The sequence below is a fragment of the Mobula hypostoma genome, chromosome 17 (genome assembly GCF_963921235.1).
Source record: "Mobula hypostoma chromosome 17, sMobHyp1.1, whole genome shotgun sequence".
NCBI classification, from domain to species: domain Eukaryota; kingdom Metazoa; phylum Chordata; class Chondrichthyes; order Myliobatiformes; family Myliobatidae; genus Mobula; species Mobula hypostoma.
Window position 1 is genome coordinate 10092686 of NC_086113.1, and position 11678 is coordinate 10104363.

An 11678-nucleotide genomic window follows, 5' to 3' on the forward strand; every position below is an offset into this window, starting at 1 on the left:
TGCAGGATGGCTTGAGTGCTTACAAAGAACTGCATGATAAAAAAATGCGCGAGGCTAAGCAGTCAAGCATACTGTTGTTTTTCAAGCCTTCCACATCAGCCACAGCAGACGACGAACCTCGATCTTCAACGTCGAGGCAGGCAAACATAGAAGAAGATGACGAACAAAGGATGAGATGACACTTCAGTGTCCCACCCCCCAGTGGCCCCAACGTCCGGGCTGCGGACCAATACACTGTTGTGAAGCATGCAGTGCTGCAGCGGTAGCTGGGACGCACCCAGCACATCTAACACAGAGGTTTTTTTTTGGGTCTGCGAACGGTCACAAATTTTTCCCATATAAATAAATGCATATAAATAAATGGTAACTGCTTCTTCACTTTATGACATTCCGGTTTACGGACCGTTTCATAGGAATGTTCTACCTTCAGATAGCGGGGGAAACCTGTATTCCATAATCTCATCCCTAACAATTGATTCCAACAATTTCCCAACCACTGGTGACAGGCTAGCAGACTTATAGTTTCATTTCTGCTGCCTCCCACCCTTCTTAAATAGCAGAGTAACATTTGCAATTTTCCAGTCATCCGGTACAATGCCAGAATCTATCGATTCTTGAAGGATCATTGTTAATGCCTCCGCAATCTCTCCAGCTACCTCCTTCAGAACACGAGGGTGCATTCCATTAGGTCCAGAAGATTTATCCACTCTCAGACCATTAAGCTTCCTCAGCACCTCCTCATCCGTAATTTTCACTGCACATACTTCACTTCCCTGACACTCTTGAATGTCTGGTATACTGCAGATGTCTTCCATTGTGAAGACATGCAAAATATGCATTCAGTTCCTCTGCCATCTCTGCATCTCTCATTACAATATCTCCAGCTTAATTTTCTATTGGTCCTATATCTACTCTCAACTCTCCTTTACATACTTAAAAAAGCTTTTAGTATCTTCTTTTAGTAACTTACTTTCATAATTCATCTTTTCCTTCCTAATAACCTTCTTAGTTTCCTCCTGCAAGTTTTTAAAAAAGCTTCCCAAACCTCTATCTTCCCACTAGCTTTGGCTTCCTTGCATGCCTTCTCTTTTGCTTTTACTTTGGCTCTGACTTCACTTTGTCAGCCACGGTAGTGTCCTTCTTCCATTCGAAAATTTCTTATTTGGAATATATCTGTCATGCACTTCCTTCATTTTTCGAAGAAACTTCAGCCACTCTGCTGTCCTTCCTGCTAGTGTCCCTTTCCAGTCAACCTTGGTCAATTTCCCTCTCATGCCATTGTAATTTCCTTTTTCCCACTGAAATACCAAAACATTGGAATTTAGTTTCTCCTTCTCAAATTTCAAAGTGAACTCAATTTTTATATTATAATCACTGTTCCCTTAGGGTTCCTTAACATTAAACTCTCTTATGACATCTGGATCCTTGCACATCACCCAATCCAGCACAGCCGATCACCTAGTGGGCTCAACAACAAGCTGTTCTAAAATGCCATTCCCTAGACATTCTACAAATTCTCTCTCGAGGTCCAGTACTGACCTGGTTTTCCCAATCCACTTTCATGTTAAAATCCCCAAATATTATCATGTCATTGCCCTTCTGACATTCCTTTTCTATCTCCTACTGTAATCTGTAATCCACATCCCGGCTGCTGTTAATTTAGTTTGTGACAGGATCCTGAATTACCCCCATGAACTGTGCTTTTGAAAAGAGAAGGAGAGGGGTATTTAACACCGACATCTTGTTTTGAAAAGGAGAGAAAGAGACGAAGACTAACTTTTGGATTTCTGCTGAGTTCGAGAGAGAGGGCACCGAGCAGCTCATAAGTCGCTATGGTGACAGAGGGTGGCATTATTTGATGGAAAATCGATGTTATGGTTTCTCTGAAGCGTGTTTATACTTCCCAAGGACATGGCCTGCTAGTACATTCATACACAGACTGAGAAGGGAGGAGTTATTTGAATGACAGTTGGTACTCAGTACGGTGAGATAAATAGGTCAGATGATAGACCTGCAACACATGTTTTTGGACACTGAATGAGTTTTGTTGTGCCCGCAAAAAAAGTGGGTTTTTGGAGGATCGATCAGGCGGATTGATCAGTGGCTCTTGCAGTGAGAAAAGGGATTGACCGGTGGGGAGTTGTCCATGTGTCCAACCTTTGCCTGGGTTGATGATTCCACCACAGAAAAATGGTCCCCTTTGTTGAAGTCACAGTCAGTGACTTTTAAAGGATTTTGGAGGACAACGGAAGATCGACGGCGTCAGCTCATCTGAAGACTCAAATCTCCCCCCCCCACCTCTCCATCACTATTCAACTCAACACCACGAACTGAACTTTACTCATTGTTGTAAACTATTTATTTACCCCTAGACTTGAAGAAGCTTGGTTTTCATATATATTCCACACTTAATTATATATAATCATTGCTAACCTGTTTGATTTATCTGCATTTAAATTACTGTATTGCATAGTTATTAATAAATAATATTAGTTAATAGCAATACTGGACTCCAAAGTGTTTTCCATTTCTGCTGGGTTTTTTAACCTGTCACGGGGTACATGACAAGTTTAGATGACCATTTGATTACTAATTTAGTTGTTTTGGCACAATATTGTGGGCCAAAGAGCCCATTTCTGTGCTATACTGTTCTAAAAACTACATGCAAAAAAATAAAATTGTAGTACACTGCCTAAAGCTACTTCCTTCTTTATATCTGGTGATGTCAATTTCAGCCATAAAAAATATTACAGTGGATTCAGATTAATTGGAACACATCAGGATCAGTACTGCCTCAATTAGCCAGTTTCATGGAAATATTTTAAAAAGCTTTTTAAAAAAAAAGACAAACTGAGTAACAAATTAAGCATTTAAATGAAATAAAATACAAATTAGAATACTACCGATACTACTACAGTACTATAAAACTGTCTTGGTTCCTATTACTTATTGATGGAGGAATTCATCCAGTGTACACTGTCATGATCTTTTGATTGATTATAAATTAACAAAATCCGCACAAAAACCTGGTACAGGTAATGGACTATCTTTAAACAGTGATTTCAATGACTGCATACTCCATATCTTCATTTTCAGTGTAACATTCAAGATGATCATCAATACCTTCAAATTCTCCGTAATTCCTAACTTGAAGTGGAGCAACTGGCAACTCCTAGCCTGAATGCTTGTAACCACAGTGAACAGAACAGTTCTGAATTATATTGATGCTTATTTCTTGCCAATTATCAGTGACAAAAATCACTGCGTTTGAACACAAACGCATGCAACTGATGATATTTAAAGCTGCTAATTCTAAGCACAGTGCAATGTCTAAGGCCAGGCAAGTGCACGCAGCTGACACTAGTTAGAAACTATCCGGCAGCAGTCTCCAGCCCCAATTAAGCCGTATCATGTCCCAAAGAAATGAAGAGCATACTGGCTATTTTCTCAATTAGTTTTTGTTATTTAAGTGTTTTCCCAAATAAGTGGCTGTCTGATTAACCGATGGCCTGATTAACTGGAATCCAATGAGATATACTACTTTTTGCACAGAGCATTTGAACTGAATCCCTTAAAAAGTTTCAAGGTTTCAAAATACATTATTAAACTATGTATATAACCCTGAGATTTATCCTCCCACAGGCAACTATGAAGCAAAGAAACCCCATGGAACCAACTTTAAGAAAACATCAAACACCCAACACGTGGTGGGGAAAAAAGAGCAAATTGCGCAAACAGCAAAAAGTGAACAAATAACACACAGCACAAACATTTCACAATAAACTGCAGAGTCCACAAAATAGTCCAAGAGTGACGGCCACCAAGTCAGTTCGGTTTAGTGCTGTGTCAGTGACGGTGGTCTTAGCCATACAGTCAGTTCTGCACCAAAGTGCATTGATTAAACAGCATAAATAGCAATATACATGTTAAAAAAAAGAGTAACCAGAAATGCATGGAACACGAAATGCTGAGTCCTCCAAAAATGAGTCCATAAATAAAACACGTTCAGCGCTGAGGACATTAAACATCAAACCACAAAGTGCCCCAGAAGAGTTCTACAGCAATGAACCACACCACTGAGGCAATCAAACATGCATCCTCCTCTGGCAGCAGTAAGAGGGAGACCGGTCAAACGCAGGCTGATGGCGCTAAATTCCCGCTCTCATCCTCGATTTCAATCTTACTCGATGCTTTTATTAGTGAGGAGTAATGGAGCCAACAGTGGGTTTATTTTCTGCTATTAAGAAACAACAGCCACACACTCGGCTCCCAACCTTGGCAAATTCCCTAGGAGACAGGAAAAGCACCAGATCACTCAGTTGGCCCAAAAATCACATCAACAAATGCTGCCATACCTGCTGAGTTCCTCCAGCATTTGGTCTGTTTCTAGTGCAAGGATGAGGCCATTCTCAGGCCTTGTACTCCATCTGGATACCTCCAATCTGATGGCATATCTATTTCTCCTTCCAGGGAAAAAAAATTTCTTCCCTCCCCTTTACCCACTCTGACCTTTTACCACTTCTCACCTGCCTACCACATACTCCTGGATCCCCTCCTCATTCCCTTCCTCCTATGGTCCAGTCTCTTCTATCAGATTCCTTCCTCTCCAGCCCTTTACCCTACCCAGCCACCTGGCTTCACCATCACCTAGCCTTCTCCTCCCCCAGCCTTTTTATTCTGGTGTCTTCCCCCTTCCTTCTCAGTACCAAAGGGTCTCAGCCCAAAATATCAGCTGCTTATTAATTTCCATGGATGCTGCCTGACCTGCTGATTTCTTCCAGCATTGCGTGTTGCTTTGGAAATTACAGCTGCAATCAATTGTAGGTCAGGAGAAGAAGCATATCTCAAAGTAGTGCAGGTAGTTTCATGAGCTGTCTACAGGATTTCACCGTTGGTTGCACTGGGTGTTGGCGCCATTTTGAACATTTGAACCCTTAGGGAAAAGTGCTAGTGATTCCTTGGGCCCACTGACCATTTAAGGTTTCATGCAATTCTAGCCATTCTTACCCTTGCCTAAAAAGGACAAGATGTTCTGGACTTAAAGTTGCAATCCTCCAATTCAGAGAAGCAAGTGCCAGATGGAGTCAAACCTTAGAGTCATAGAACACTACAGTACAGAAACAGGCCCCTTGGCTCATTTAGTCTATGCTGAACTGTTAATCTCCATTGACCTGCACCCGAACCACAGCCCTCTATACTCTCCCCATGACCTCAGACATGAACTGAGGTTAAGCAAATCAATAAAATATATTTTTAGTGTTATAGATTCATAGTGTGCTACTGCACAGGAGACCTTCAGCCCATCTAATCCATGCCAGATTGTTATTCTCCCATCAACCTGCAGTTGGACCATAGCCCGCCATATCCTTCCCTTCCAGGTACATATATAAACCTTTCTTAAATGTTGCAATTGAACTCACATCCACCTCTTCTACTGGCAGTTCATTCCACACTCATACCACCCTCGAAGTGAAAAAGCTTCCCCTCATGTTTCCCTTAAATATTTCATCTTCCACCCTTAACTTATGACCTCCAGTTCTCGTCTCACCCAACCTCAGTGGAAAAAGTCTGCTTGTATTTAAGCCTAAAAAATACCCATCATCGTTGTGTATTCCTCAATCAAATCTTCCCTTTATTTTCCTACACGCCATGAGAAAGTCATAACCCATTTAACCTTTCCCTATAACTCAGGTCCTCAAGTGTCAGTAACATTCTCAAATTTTCTTGATATTCCTTCAATCTTATTGATATCTTTTCTGTTGGGCTTTTTATGTGCTTTTTTTTTAAAAAGTGTCGTCACATCACATTAAACACCAGCTGGCTTTCATGCTTTTCAGTCTATCAGAAAACTGGGTCACGTGACACCAGAGATCTTGTTTATGGATTGTAGTTGACAACAGCAAGACCAGCATTTGTTATGCATTCCCAACTGCCATTCAGAATGGACTGCTTTCTTGAACTGCTACTGGTCCACGTGATGACAACCCTTCCATTGTGCTCTTGGATATAAAATTTCAGAATCTAGATTTAATGACAATGAAAACTGATATTCCAAAATCCAAATTGTGATGCTGCACAATTCGAAAGTAAACACTGTCCATCTCAGTAGCAGCAATCACAAGGGAGATTGCAGAGCACCTGTAGTTAGCACATACACCTGTCACAGGATTCAAATCTTGGAAAAAGTAAACATTTAGGAAGGGTAACTAGGCTACTGTATATCCTGGAAGTGCTCAAGAATCTTAACTGTTTTTAAAAGTGCTCATAATTGAACAAGAACATGGATAGGTGAGGCTTAAAGTGATATGGGTCAAACACAGGTAAATAGAACCACCTTAGATAGGCATCTTATTAATGTGGACAAGTTGGGCCAAGGAGCCCAATTCCATGCTGTATTACTTTATGATTAAGTGAAAACTTTCTTTGCACTCCCGACTTGTACAGCGCATTTGATAAAATGTAAGGGACTAGAGAAGTGATCTCTTGCGGCAGACTTTAAGCCATTTTGCTTAAGGTACAGTGAACTTTTGCCACTCCATTAAAATTTATGTTAGTTTTGAGTGGTTTCATGGTGGAGACTTGTCAATAGAAATGCCATTAAAATGGCATGGATAAGTGGCTCTGCTGTTGTTTGTTAGAGGCTGCCTTTGCCTGCCAATTGTGCCACTCAAACATTATTTGTACTTGTTGATCCAAGAGTGAATATTATACAGGTCTTTGATCATTTCTTTTTCTGAGGAGCTACAAATGGAATTGAACATAGTTTGGCCCACTTCTGCCCCCAGGATGGAATGTATGTAGACGCAGAACTTAAGATCAAAGGTCAGGCTCCTCCTGCATTAATGTCCTGTTACCAGGCATTAATGGAGTAACCTGACCTTTGGATAATATCTATCATATAACCATATAACAATTACAGCACAGAAACAGGCCATCTCTATCATTTGCAATGGCACAATCTATTCCACTTAAAAAAACTGAAAGATTATGAACATTGGTGGATGGAAATTATCAGGTAGTTGTTGAAAACAATAAGGGAAAATTTGAAACAAAGCACAAAAATTGCTTTCAATTTATAAGGGTTCAATTCACACCACTGTCTGTAAGGAGTTTGCACAATCTCCCTGTGACCACATGTGTTTCATTTGGGTGCTCCAGTTCCCTCTCTCATTCCAGAGATACATAAATTAGGGTTAGTAAGCTGTGGGCATGTTATGTTGGCACTGGAAGCATGACGACAGGAGTGTGCTGCCCTAGCACATCCTGAGACTGCATTGGTCAGCGAGACAAACTATGCATTTCATGTTCTTTGCCACATGTACTTCAAAACAAATCCTTATTCTTTAAAAGTGTAAATTGTAAAGCTGAGAAATATCAATTTGAAAAAGTTCCACTAGAGGCCTTCTCATCACCTCAGTCAGATGCAGCCAAATAAATTAAATTAATATCTGATGTTATGATCATGTATGATTTGGAATCAAGCAAAGTTAAAGAACGTTTGCAATAAATTAAGTACATTGTGCAATCATAAGAGGACATCTAAAACTTTGGTAAATGTGTTAGCAGACTGAACCACAAAGAGTACAAGTTCAGCAAATTTGCCCAATGATACAAAAGTTGAAATCACAGTTAGTAGTAGAACTTGAAAGTTCAAAGTAAATAAATTATCAAAGTTCAAGTACGTCATCATATACAACCCAGAGATTCTTTTTCTTGCAGGCAGGCCCAACAAATCCATCATAGAATCAATGAAACACCACACTCACTTGGGCATTCAACCAATGTGCAAAAGACAACTGTGCAAATGTAAAAAGAGAGAGAAAGAAAATGTCAAGAACCTGAAATGAAGAGTCTGTGAAAGTGAGCCCATTGATTGTGGGAACATTTCAGTGATGGGGCAAGTGTATTACCCCATTTGGTTGGACAGCCTGATGGTTGAGGGGTAGTAACTATTCCCGATCTAGTGGTGTGAGTTAACAATGATAACTCATGAACAGACATAGACAGGATAAATTTAACAAAAGCCCAAGTAGTGAAGAAGAACCCTGCACTATGCTCAAAAATTTAAAAAAAATAGTAAAGCACACAAAACAAATAAAGAAAGAGAAATTACCTCTAGGACACAAAAGTTGGGGGGGTGGAGGTAATTTGAATGTGTAAATTTAATAGGTAACACTGGACAAAGATTTTGCTTCCTGAATACCTTTACGTGTATCTTATGAATTTTGGGCTACTGATCATGAAAATCACCATGAAATTTCCCTATCACGCACCATTTTTTGAAATCAATTATATGTTTATTATTTCAATTCATAATTCAAGTCAATTAAAATGTTGCCTACAATGTAAGTTGGAAAGTTTCCTATCTTGTCCAGGCATGCTTGGGCATGCTTAGGCAGCACGGCTGCTGCACGGCAGGACAGGTTTTAGCAATAATTGTTGGGTTCAGGACTGTAAGGATGGAACTTGCTATCACCAGGCACAAAATTTTCTATGAAGGAATTTGATATTTGAGCCAGATGCTTCCCGGAATAACGGATGCCAAGATTAAGGAAACCATTTTTGTTGGTCCACAAATCAAACAGGTTGACAAGCAATTTGAAGAATTTCTAGTGGGACCGGAGAAAATCACATGGAAAGCATTCAAGGAAGTTGTTGAAAATTTTTCCTTGGCATCTACAGAGCACTAAACTACATGCAGCTGGTTGAAAGCATGCTTCAAGCTTATAAAACCATGAAATGCAACATGTCACTAAAGATTCATTTTCTGCATTCCCATTTAGACTTCTTCCCTGCAAATCTTAGTGCTGTTAGTGACGAGCATGGTGAAAGATTTCACCAGGACATTGCGGTCATGGAGAAAAGACACCAGGGCAACTGGAATCCATCAATGCTGGTGAATTATTGTTGCACACTTAAACGAGAAGCCTCAGACACTGAGTACAAATGAAAATCATTAACAAAATATTTTTAGCTTAGTTGAACTATTGCAAAGCATCAGCACCATTATGCAATTAAACACATATTCAATAAAAGTTAATTTGTTGTTTCTCCAAATTCCTACATGATACAAGTAGTCTGAAATTATATTTGTGGTCATCTTCAAGCAGGCTATCATAAACAAATTCTGAGGAAGCAACACTTCTGAAAAAATTTGTTGTCCAGTGTAATTAACAAACATCACACTAGATACCCAAAACTGAAACCCGCAGTTAAAAATATATAATTTTATCATCTGAAATAACCTAAGATTTAGAGAGTATAGTGAATAATAGTAGAACAAAGTATTATATACCAACACATTATTCAAGATGTTTCAAAATCAAAATGGAGGAGGAAAAACAGTGTGGTTATTGAGAAGGAAGTCAAGTCCCTCCCTTTCAACTTGATGGTTATCTTGCCTCAAAAATACCAATTTCATTCTATATATAAACCATATTACCATCATCTTAAAGTCATTTTATATGTTAATACCAGCCATCTTTATTTTGCATAAATATGGACTAATTCTCTTTTAAAGCAATGTTTCATTAAAAAAATAAACATGATTCCAAATTCAGAAATACACACCATAAATAAATGCTACATACATCCTGATGTCATGTGACATGATCTGTGTCTGACCAGGCAAACTACGAGAAGCTAAAAGGCAAATTTCGCCTCAGCCCGATCCATACATTGACAAATCTTCAACAGTTAAACAATGACATTTTAAATGAAGGATAAGCATTGACCTAATTAGCATAATTGACATCTATACATCGGCCAGCTAGCCACACCTCTACATATCTACATCAGTTAAAAAAGGCACTTTCGGAAAGCACTGGATACAGCTGATTTTGTTTTCGGCTGAAAAGTAAGCTGTTCCAGTTCGCGTTTACATCAATCGGGGTGTGTTTCATTCTCAGTCTGACTCTCCTTTCTTTCCGGGCACAGGGGAAGTTTGTTTGTGGGGGGTGGGGGAAAAGGAAACCAAATCCACACAACCCCTAGAACAGAAACCGCAACAGAGAACACGTTCTTCCAGGCAATGACCACTGCAGCCACTTAAAGACTCAGAGGGCAAATCACCAGAGTCACCATCTGAAGGGAAGCCGAGGCAGAGGTGACGAAGGACATTATCGGCCAGTGATACACAGATCACCGCCGGGTTCACACCAGGCCCCGTAAATGAGGTGGGGGTGGGAGGGAAATCGGCCGAGGCTCCGGTCAAGTCGTTGGCCGAATCACAAGGCCCAGAGTCCGGTACCGACACACGGCGGCCGGACTCAACTTTAAAACCCTAACGGCCTAAGTTGTCGCTGCCGCTTGTCACCTCACCCCTCGGCAGGATCGAGTCGTGCCGGACCTGACAAACAATGACAGAGAACCACACTCACCAAAAGACCAGGCGGCCGCTGCCAGCGTCCGAGCTCCTCTGTCGGCTCTTTAACACCGTCAGCCTGTCCGCTCTCGGGCGGTGACGGCATAGTCCGGGTGGGCATCAACTTCCGGGATCAAAGGGCACAATACTGAGGAAGGAGGCGGGTGATAGTGAGGGATGAGGTGGAGAATGAGAGGGCAAGGGGAATGGGAAGGAGACTGAGAAATTGATCTGAGGATAAGTCCTTCAGTAGCTTATCCGGTTGTAGCTCCATGGAAGCTTGTATGGCCTGACATAGACTGGCATTTGTTAGAGATAAAAAGGAAAGAAAGATATAAAACAGATTTGGTAAATGCATTTAACTGTCACGTGATGGAAAAGAATAGTGATTATACTCACATTTATACGGATGGTGCGAAGGAACCTGAAACAGGAGTGACAGGGTTTGGGGTGGTAATACCAGCAAAAGAAATTGGAATCAGCAGAAGAACATCTAATAAGTTAGGGGTGTTTACAGTGGAGATGCTGGCAGTGTTGGTTGCGTTGCGATGGGTGCAGAAAGCCAGACAAGTCAAAGCATTCAACAGGAATTCTGCAGATGCTGGAAATTCAAGCAACATACATCAAAGTTGCTGGTGAACGCAGCAGGCCAAGCAGCATCTATAGGAAGAGGCGCAGTCGACGTTTCAGGCCGAGACCCTTCGTCAGGACTAGTCCTGACGAAGGGTCTCGGCCTGAAACGTCGACTGCGCCTCTTCCTATAGATGCTGCTTGGCCTGCTGCGTTCACCAGCAACTTTGATGTATGTTGCAAGTCAAAGCATTGATATGTTCAGATTCATCCTCAGTTCTAGCAAGTTTAAGGTCTTTTCACATAAACAGTCGGCAAGATGTACTTTATGAAGTCCTTCAGTTAGTTAGAAGAATTGCAAATCAGGGAGGTCAGGTAAAATTTCTGTGGGTTCCAGCACATGTAGGGATGAAGGGGAATGAGAGGGTGGATGAGTTGGCAAAGAGGGCGTTAAAGAAAGAAAATGTGGAAATGCACATTAGTATCAGTAAAGCAGAGGTTAAGTGTGTAATCTGGGAAAAAGTCAACCGAATGTGGCAAGAAAGATGGGACAGGGAGGGGAAAGGGAGGCATTTATATCAAATACAAAAGAGTGTTGCAGTTACTAGGGTAGGTAGTGGAAACAGAAGAGAGGAAATTGTGTGGACTAGGTTAAGGCTGGGGCATTGTGCATTAAACAAAACATTGAAAATTATAGGGAAACACCAGACAGGATTGTGCGAGGAATGTCAAGAAGAGGAGTCAG

General features: G+C 40.8%; 1 protein-coding gene across 2 annotated transcripts in view; it reads right to left on the bottom strand.

Annotated features, from left to right (window-relative positions):
• The window catches only part of tax1bp1b (Tax1 (human T-cell leukemia virus type I) binding protein 1b), a 121096-nt gene extending 110573 nt beyond the window's left edge, over window positions 1-10523 (bottom strand). For both annotated transcript variants that reach the window (XM_063069540.1, XM_063069539.1), the window contains exon 1: window positions 10380-10523. The gene's annotated coding sequence lies outside the window, so the exon portion shown is untranslated. The remainder of the gene's footprint in view (window positions 1-10379) is intronic.
• Between the last annotated feature and the right edge of the window lie 1155 nt (window positions 10524-11678).